The 8,632-nt window shown below is 37.0% G+C and overlaps 1 long non-coding RNA gene across 1 annotated transcript; it reads left to right on the top strand.

Annotated features, from left to right (window-relative positions):
- Positions 1–5,616: 5,616 nt before the first annotated feature.
- Positions 5,617–7,793, top strand: LOC149497621 (uncharacterized). The gene is made up of 3 exons (XR_016320230.1): positions 5,617–5,726; positions 6,717–6,788; positions 7,565–7,793. It is a non-coding gene; the product is annotated as an uncharacterized LOC149497621 (long non-coding RNA).
- Positions 7,794–8,632: the final 839 nt, after the last annotated feature.

Genomic DNA, 8,632 nt, shown 5'->3' with positions numbered 1-8,632 from the left:
TGGGCTTATGGGTTATGGAACCATTTTATGTTTTTGCTAATATAATTGATGTTTAAGAAATCATATTGAGTTTAATGGAAGTTATGTTTCATATGTTTAGTAAATTACGGAAAAAAAAAAAAACATTTGTTGATAACAGATGAAAGAACCAAAAGGAGTTTTACTTTTAATAATTAAATCTACTTTTCTATAAGAGATAAATGAATGAATCAACAGTATTAAGTCCCTTGTAGTATACTTAGTAAGCATTTATAAGGCTTAAGTGCTTATTAAGTATATTACGGGCGACATGCCATATCTTACAGTAAGGTAAGGTGTGACATGTTTATTTTGGTATCAGAGCGGTTTTAATTGCATATTGGATCATATTTTTGCTGAATATAAATGTGAAATGTAATCTGCTCAAATATGACATGACTGTTAATTGTTGGATAGCTACATCATACAATATTCTAATAAGATGAATGTTTTTCTGTGATAGTATACAGAGAGCGTTTTGTTGTCGATAGATAGTATGGAGGGTGTTGGTCAGGGAGATAATTTTAATCCTCCTGAGGAACAGTCTGAGGCGAGGCAAGAAGAGATTGGTGATGCTCCCGAGGGTGATGATGTCCCTGTTGCACCAGCTGCTGACCCTATAGCCCAGCAGATGGCTGCGTTATTGAGACAAATGGCAGGTAACTTACAGCAGCAGCAGCAGCCAGTTAGACAGTATGATAAGTTGGCTAAGTATGGGGCCACAGAGTTTTCAGGCACCACTGACCCGATGGTAGCTGAGCAGTGGCTAGAGAGGATTGATAGGGTTTTCTTAAAGCTCCAGTGTGATGATGCTCAGAAGTACGATTATGCAGTCTCTTTACTTCAGGAAGATGCATATGAGTGGTGGAAGACAGTTCCTAGGAGCAAAGTGCAACCACCAGTTCTGACTTGGGCAGACTTCCTGAGGGAGTTCAAGAAAAAGTATGTTCCATCTACCTATGTGGATGCCAGGATAGAGGAGTTTCTGCAGCTCAGACAAGATCATAGGACTGTAGCTGAGTATGAGAGGGAGTTTACTCGGTTGAGCTATTATGCTGGGCGTATGTTAGTTACAGGCAGGGACAGGTGCAAGAGATTTGAACAGGGATTGAAGCCCAGTATTAAGAGTCACGTGATCGGCTTTGAACATGAGAATTTTTCTGCATTGGTATGACAAGCTCTGAATCAGGAGAAGGTTGAGCAAGAAAAGGCTACAGAGAAGGAGAAGAGTGTCAGGAGGACTTTCCCTGGGGCTAGTAGCTCTAGTAGTAAGAAGAGGAGATTCTTTAGTCCATTTCCTCCTAGATCTAGCAGTGTGAGGCCACAGAGCCAGAGGCCGTTCAGACCACCATTGCCACCTCCACGAGCTCCTCCAGTTACTCGTAGTTGTGTACATTGTGGTAGATATCATGGAGGAGTGTGTAAGTTGACCACAGGAGCATGTTTTAACTGTGGCGAGGTTGGACACTTTGTGAGGGATTGCCCTAGACCGAGAACGACTACGGCATATGCAGCCACAGAGGGATCGATTCAAAGACCAGCTGGTAGTTATGGATCTTCTCAGTCTGCAGGCAGAGGTAGGGGTAGAGGTAGAGGTAGCATGTCGGGTAGTCAGGGGACAGTGAATCAACCAGAGCCTATTGGTGGGCCAGCTAGAGTTTATGCTATGAGGCAGAGGCAGGATGCCGATTCAGCTGATGTAGTGGCTGGTATGTTTTCTTTATTTAATCATGATGTTTATGTGTTGTTTGATCCTGGATCATCTCACTCTTATATTAGTGCTGGGATTTCTTGTTATGTATCTGTTCCTTGTTTGAGATTGGGTTATGATGTGCTTGTATCGAGTCCTTTAGGGCAGGAGGTTATTGTTAATAGATTATATCATGATTGCCCACTCATGATCCAAGGTCATGTATTCCTTTCTGATTTAGTTGAGATGCCCTTCAGAGATTTTGATGTTATTTTGGGTATGGATTGGTTAAAAAAATATCAGGCAGTGGTTGATTGTGACCTGAAGAAGATTATATTTAAACTGCCAGAATATGTAGATGTGGTAATACAGGGCGAGAGACAGATACTTCCTTCATCTGTGATCACTGCAGCTTTAGCTCAGAAATTGATTCGTCATGGGTGTGAGGCATACCTAGCTCACATTATTGACACAAGGGTAGGTACTCCTAATCTTAAAGACATTCCTACTGTGTGTGACTTTCCAGATATTTTTCCAGAAGAGTTACCAGGATTGCCTCCAGAAAGGGAAGTTGAATTTGAGATTGAGGTTATGACAGGGACTCAACCGATCTCCATTACTCCTTACAGGATGGCTCCTGCTGAATTAAAAGAATTGAAAGCCCAATTACAGGAGTTGCTTGATAAAGGGTTTATTCGCCCTAGTGTGTCACCATGGGGAGCTCCAGTGCTATTTGTAAAGAAGAAAGATGGTAGTTTACGGTTGTGCATTGATTACCGCCAGTTGAATAAGATCACAGTCAAGAATAAGTATCCTTTGCCAAGGATTGATGATCTCTTTGATCAGCTTAAGGGTGCTTCTGTATTCTCTAAGATAGATTTGAGATCGGGGTATCATCAACTCAGAGTTAAAGAGCAGAGTATTCCTAAGACGGCATTCAGGACTCGCTATGGCCATTATGAGTTTCTAGTTATGCCATTCGGATTAACTAATGCTCCAGCAGCATTCATGGGTTTGATGAACACGATCTTCAGACCTTACCTTGACCAGTTTGTTGTGGTTTTTATTGATGACATTCTGATATATTCCAAAGATATAGAAGAGCATGATAAGCACCTAAGAATTATTTTTCAAACTCTTCGACAAAAACAACTTTATGCTAAGTTTTCTAAATGTGAATTCTGGTTAGCACAAGTTGCTTTTCTTGGTCATATTGTATCTGCAGAGGGTATTGCAGTGGATCCTGGTAAGATTGAGGCCATTTCCAGTTGGAAGCCACCAAAGAATGTTTCCGAGATTCGTAGTTTCTTGGGTTTGGCTGGCTATTATCGCAGGTTTGTTAAGGGATTTTCTATCATTGCTTTGCCCTTAACTAAACTATTGCGAAAGAACGTTAGATTTGAATGGACAGATAAATGTCAGGAGAGCTTTGATAAGCTGAAGAAGTGTTTGACTGAAGCTCCAGTTTTGACTTTACCTACTCCAGGTACAGAGTTTACTGTTTATAGTGATGCTTCTCATAATGGATTAGGTTGTGTGTTAATGCAGGATAGAAATGTTATTGCTTATGCATCACGCCAACTTAAACCACATGAGAGGAATTATCCTACACATGATTTGGAACTTGCAGCCATTGTATTTGCATTGAAGATATGGAGACATTATCTTTATGGTGAGAAATGCTATATCTTCACCGATCATAAAAGTTTGAAGTATCTGGGTACTCAAAGGGAGTTGAATTTGAGACAGAGAAGATGGCTTGAGTTGATAAAAGATTATGACTGTGTTATCGATTATCAGCCAGGGAAAGCTAATGTGGTAGCAGATGCACTGAGCCGTAAGACTATTGCTAGCCTGAGAACTACAGAGTTATCTCTAGTCCATGATCTACGGTCTATTAATGCGAAGTTTGAGACGATTTCTGACAATTGGGTGTTAGCTAATCTTCAGGTGAAGCCTTTACTGATTGATCAGATTCGAACAGCAATATTGACTGATGATGAGTATCAAAAGATTCTTTCAGAGACACAAGATGGTAAAAGACCGAATTTTTCTGTCAGTAGAGATGGGTTATTACTATTTCGGGACCGGTTATATGTTCCTTCAGATTTAGATTTGAGACATCTCATTTTGAAGGAAGCACATGATTCTCCATTTGCTATGCATCCAGGCGGGACCAAGATGTGTAGGGATTTGAAGAGGAACTATTGGTGGACTGGTATGAAGAAAGATATTGCTGAATTTGTATCTAAATGTCTAACTTGTCAACAAGTCAAGGCAGAACATCAAGTACCAGCAGGGTTACATCATCCACTTCAGATTCCAGAATGGAAATGGGAAAGAGTGACTATGGATTTTCTAATGGGACTTCCACTTACCCAGAAGAAACATGATGCAGTTTGGGTTATTGTGGATAGATTGACGAAGAGTGCTCATTTCCTACCTGTAAGATCAGACTATAGTTTAGAGAAATTGGCAGAAATATATATTGGTGAAATAATTAAGCTACATGGAGTGCCAGTATCCATTGTTTCCGATAGAGATCCAAGATTCACATCTAGATTTTGGGTTAGCTTACAGAAAGCCCTGGGCACTAGATTGAATTTTAGTACTGCATTCCATCCTCAGACAGATGGTCAATCCGAGAGGATTATTCAAATATTGGAGGATATGCTTCGAGCTTGTGTTCTTAAGTTTGAAGGTAGCTGGGATAAATATTTGCCTTTGATGGAATTTGCTTATAATAACAGTTACCAGACCAGTATCGGAATGCCTCCATATGAAGCTTTATATGGTAGAAAATGTAGGACACCCCTATGTTGGGATGAAGTTGGTGAAAGGCAATTGCTAGGTCCTGAAATTATTCAACAAGCAGAAGAAAAGATCAAAGTAATTAAAGAAAGATTGAAAGCAGCTGCAGATAGACAAAAGTCATATGTGGATCTAAAGAGAAGAGATATAGAGTATAATGTGGGTGATAAAGTATTCCTTAAGGTTTCCCCTTGGAAGCGTGTTATGAGATTTGGTAGAAAGGGAAAATTGAGTCCTCGCTTCATAGGACCTTATGAAATACTTGAGAGGATTGGTCCATTGGCATATAGGTTAGCCTTACCACCAGAACTCGATAAGATTCATAATGTTTTCCATGTTTCTATGCTTCGGAGATATAGATCGGACCCTTCACATATATTGCCTTTAGAATCAATTGAAGTTAATCGAGACTTCACATATGATGAAGAACCAGTGGCTATCATAGCTAAGGAAGTTAAGCAACTTCGGAATAAACAGATTCCCTTAGTTAAGGTGTTATGGAGAAGCCACTCCAGAGAAGAGGCTACTTGGGAACGTGAAGAAGATATGAGAAGACAACATCCACAATTATTCAGAGATTTATAACAGGTAAAATTTCGAGACGAAATTTCTTTAAGGAGGGAAGAGTTGTAATATCCTCAACTTTGTAGTTCCTGCTATTCTAGCTTTTTCGATGAATTCGGTTATCCGAATGAAAGGAAAACTTAGAATAATGGGAAACACTAGATATTGAGGATGTGAATATCAATTAAATGGTAAGTTAATGTGATTACAAATCAATTTGAAAGATTAAAGGAAATCAAAAATGAGTTAAAGAGGAATGACTTCTTAAGAAAGTACGATTTTACCCGGAAAGCCCGAAAACCGGTAATTTCAGTATGACCTTTCTTAAGTGGGGTTTAAAATATTAAATACACTTGGTTGATACCTACTAGGACTAAAGTGAAGTGATTAAAAAGATTAGAGTGCCAAAGGATGAAGGGAAAACAAAAGGGAGGATTATAGTGCAATTTTCATTTAAAGGACATGGAAGGAATTTTTAATAATGTTTAGTATATATTATTATGAAGAGGTGGAGATAACCATGCCATTTTCCACCCATTTTTACAGCTCACGTTGGTCAAGAAGAGAGGAGAAGAGTTTTGATTACAAATCAAGCAAAAAGGAGGTGAAAATCAAGGAATTTTCAAGTAATTCTTAAGAAAAGGTTAGTTATCTTCACTTCCTCCTTCTTTTCTATGGATTAATTTTTGAATTCCATGAACTTTGAAGTGAGGTGCTTGCTTGTTCATTCTGATTTGGTGAAGATGAAGTGATTAGACTTGAGTTTAAGGTGATTTAAGATGAGTGAAACTAGTTATGCATGAATTCAAAGTCTAATTTGCATAATTCACCAAGATGGATGATTTTGAGTTTGTATTTGATATGCCATGACCTAGGGATTCTGATATATCTTATATTATGATGTTATGTAAGTAATAGAAGAGTTGAATTGCATGAATTTGTGCTGGAATTGAGTTGAGAATGCTTAAGCAAACATATCATTGCTGGACCTGTTACAGTTGGGCTGTCTGAACTTCAGCTTCTGTAATTGACCTGTTTGACTAAGCAAATGAACTTCAAAATTCATGAAATTTTATATGGAGATAGGCTGAGATGTTGGGTAGGTCGTGTTAAAAGGGAAAGGCCATTGGATAAAAGGAAATGGAGTTATAATTAAATCAATGCAGGCTGCTCAGCATGAGAAAAACTGGAATTCAGATTCTATAATTATGTCATTTGAAAATGCAAATGAGCTTTAAAAATTATGAAATTTTACAGGGAAGTACTCTAAGATGTTGGAAACATGCTGTAAAAATTTCAGGGCAAATGGATATGAGGAAATTAAGATATAGCCAACGGAATGCAAGCTGCTCATATGCTGAAATTCTGCATTTCATAAACATTGAATGAATTTAGCATGCCATTGACTTCTATTGTTTTAATTGTTAGTAGTAGGTTTCTAGGATGTGGTTAAGTGTTGGATATGAAGTGTTTCATGCTTAAACTAAGGTCATATGACACTTGGACAAGCATAGTAAAAAGGAAAGAAAAAGCATGACACAGCATTCTAATGCTTAATTTGCATTCCTATAGAAATGCATGTGTGTATATTGTGTAGTATGAAGTTAATATGAGTATTAATCTCATGCTACAGCTTTTGAGAGAAAGGGAGTTGAGGAGAGGGTGGTTGATAGAGGAAAAAGGCTAGGGGAGCCTTCTAGCTCAGGTTAGTGTACTATGCCTTTCCTACTTTTATTTAAACAAAATGATTTTGATTTTGCAAAATATTTTCATTGGATTTACTTTATGAATCATAACTAGAAAAAGTATTAATGCTTTCATATGTTTTTAAAGAACAAAGCTTATTTTGAAAGCATACGACCTAATGACATATGTAAATGAAATTTATGATTCTTATACCTTGAAAGAGGAGGATGTTGGCCAATTGATAACTGTAGTATGAGGGGTGGCCATGACTGAATGATTTTAGTAGTGTTTGCGAAATGAAATGTTGCCCACAGTGATTTTAATATTATTACATGAATGGAATGGTTTAAAAGTCTTACAGCCGATATAGACATGGTTATTACCCTGAATATCACTTCATTTGTTGAAGTTGATATTACGATCGATTGAATATGGATATCATCGCTAGATGATATATGATTGATGTGAAATTCTCCCTCCATGTTGAGGTTGTAGATTGCTCCCTCTTCTGTTGAAATCATATCACAGATTGAGGTTGTAGATAGCAGGTCTAGATGTGCACATTAGACACTGATGGCCCTCGGAATTGATTCTATAAAAGCTGTAAAGACTACATTATGAATTCGTGATTTAAATGGTATTGTTTTGTTTTCTTATTTCCTTTAACATGGTGGGTTTATGACTTATGATTCATTATTTCACATAAAGAATTTGATTTGATAAATTTGTGTTTATTTTATAATAGTACACCACTAAGCAAAATGCTTAGCGATAGTTGCTTTTGTGCTATCGCAGGAAAAGGCAAGGAAAAAGAACTAGGAGAAGATCGTTTTTGTTTGATGTAGATAGTATGCTACTGATGTAGCTATTGTATATTTGACTTCTTTTGGAATATGTATGATGTATTAAACATTAACAGAACATCTATGTATATTTGAGCAGATACATGTAAATTATGATTGTATGAATTTCTATTATGTATCTAAGGTGTGAAAAGGATTTCAGTATGTAATTAAACCATCCATGGGCTTATGGGTTATGGAACCATTTTATGTTTTTGCTAATATAATTGATGTTTAAGAAATCATATTGAGTTTAATGGAAGTTATGTTTCATATGTTTAGTAAATTACGGAAAAAAAAAAAAACATTTGTTGATAACAGATGAAAGAACCAAAAGGAGTTTTACTTTTAATAATTAAATCTACTTTTCTATAAGAGATAAATGAATGAATCAACAGTATTAAGTCCCTTGTAGTATACTTAGTAAGCATTTATAAGGCTTAAGTGCTTATTAAGTATATTACGGGCGACATGCCATATCTTACAGTAAGGTAAGGTGTGACAGACACCCTATCCCTAGCCTTGATGATATGTTGGATGAATTGCATGGGGCAACTTACTTTACTAAAATTGATTTAATGAGTGGTTACCATCAAATTAGAATGCAACCAGGTGATGAATGGAAAACTGCTTTTAAAACTAAGTATGGTTTGTATGAATGGTTAGTTATGCCTTTTGGACTATCTAATGCACCTAGTACATTCATGAGGCTTATGAACCATGTATTGCATGCCTTCTTAGGAAAGTTTGTGGTTGTATACTTTGATGATATACTCATCTATAGCAAGTCTCTTAATGATCATGTTGAGCATGTTAGGATAGTGTTACAAACTTTAAGGACTGAAAAGTTGTATGCTAAACTTAACAAATGCACATTTTGTATAGATAGACTTGTATTTCTTGGTTTTATTGTGAGTGCACAGGGTATTGAAGTAGATGAGGAGAAAGTAAAAGCTATCAAAGAATGGCCAACTCCCAAATCAATTTCTGAAGTTAGGAGCTTTCATGGGTTGGCAAGCTT

The sequence above is a fragment of the Jatropha curcas genome, chromosome 3 (genome assembly GCF_041381405.1).
Source record: "Jatropha curcas cultivar XTBG-Jc1 chromosome 3, XTBG_Jcur_1.0, whole genome shotgun sequence".
In the NCBI taxonomy this organism is placed as follows: domain Eukaryota; kingdom Viridiplantae; phylum Streptophyta; class Magnoliopsida; order Malpighiales; family Euphorbiaceae; genus Jatropha; species Jatropha curcas.
The sequence above is the reverse complement of the archived record's forward strand: the minus strand, read 5'-3'. Positions and strand labels throughout refer to the sequence as shown.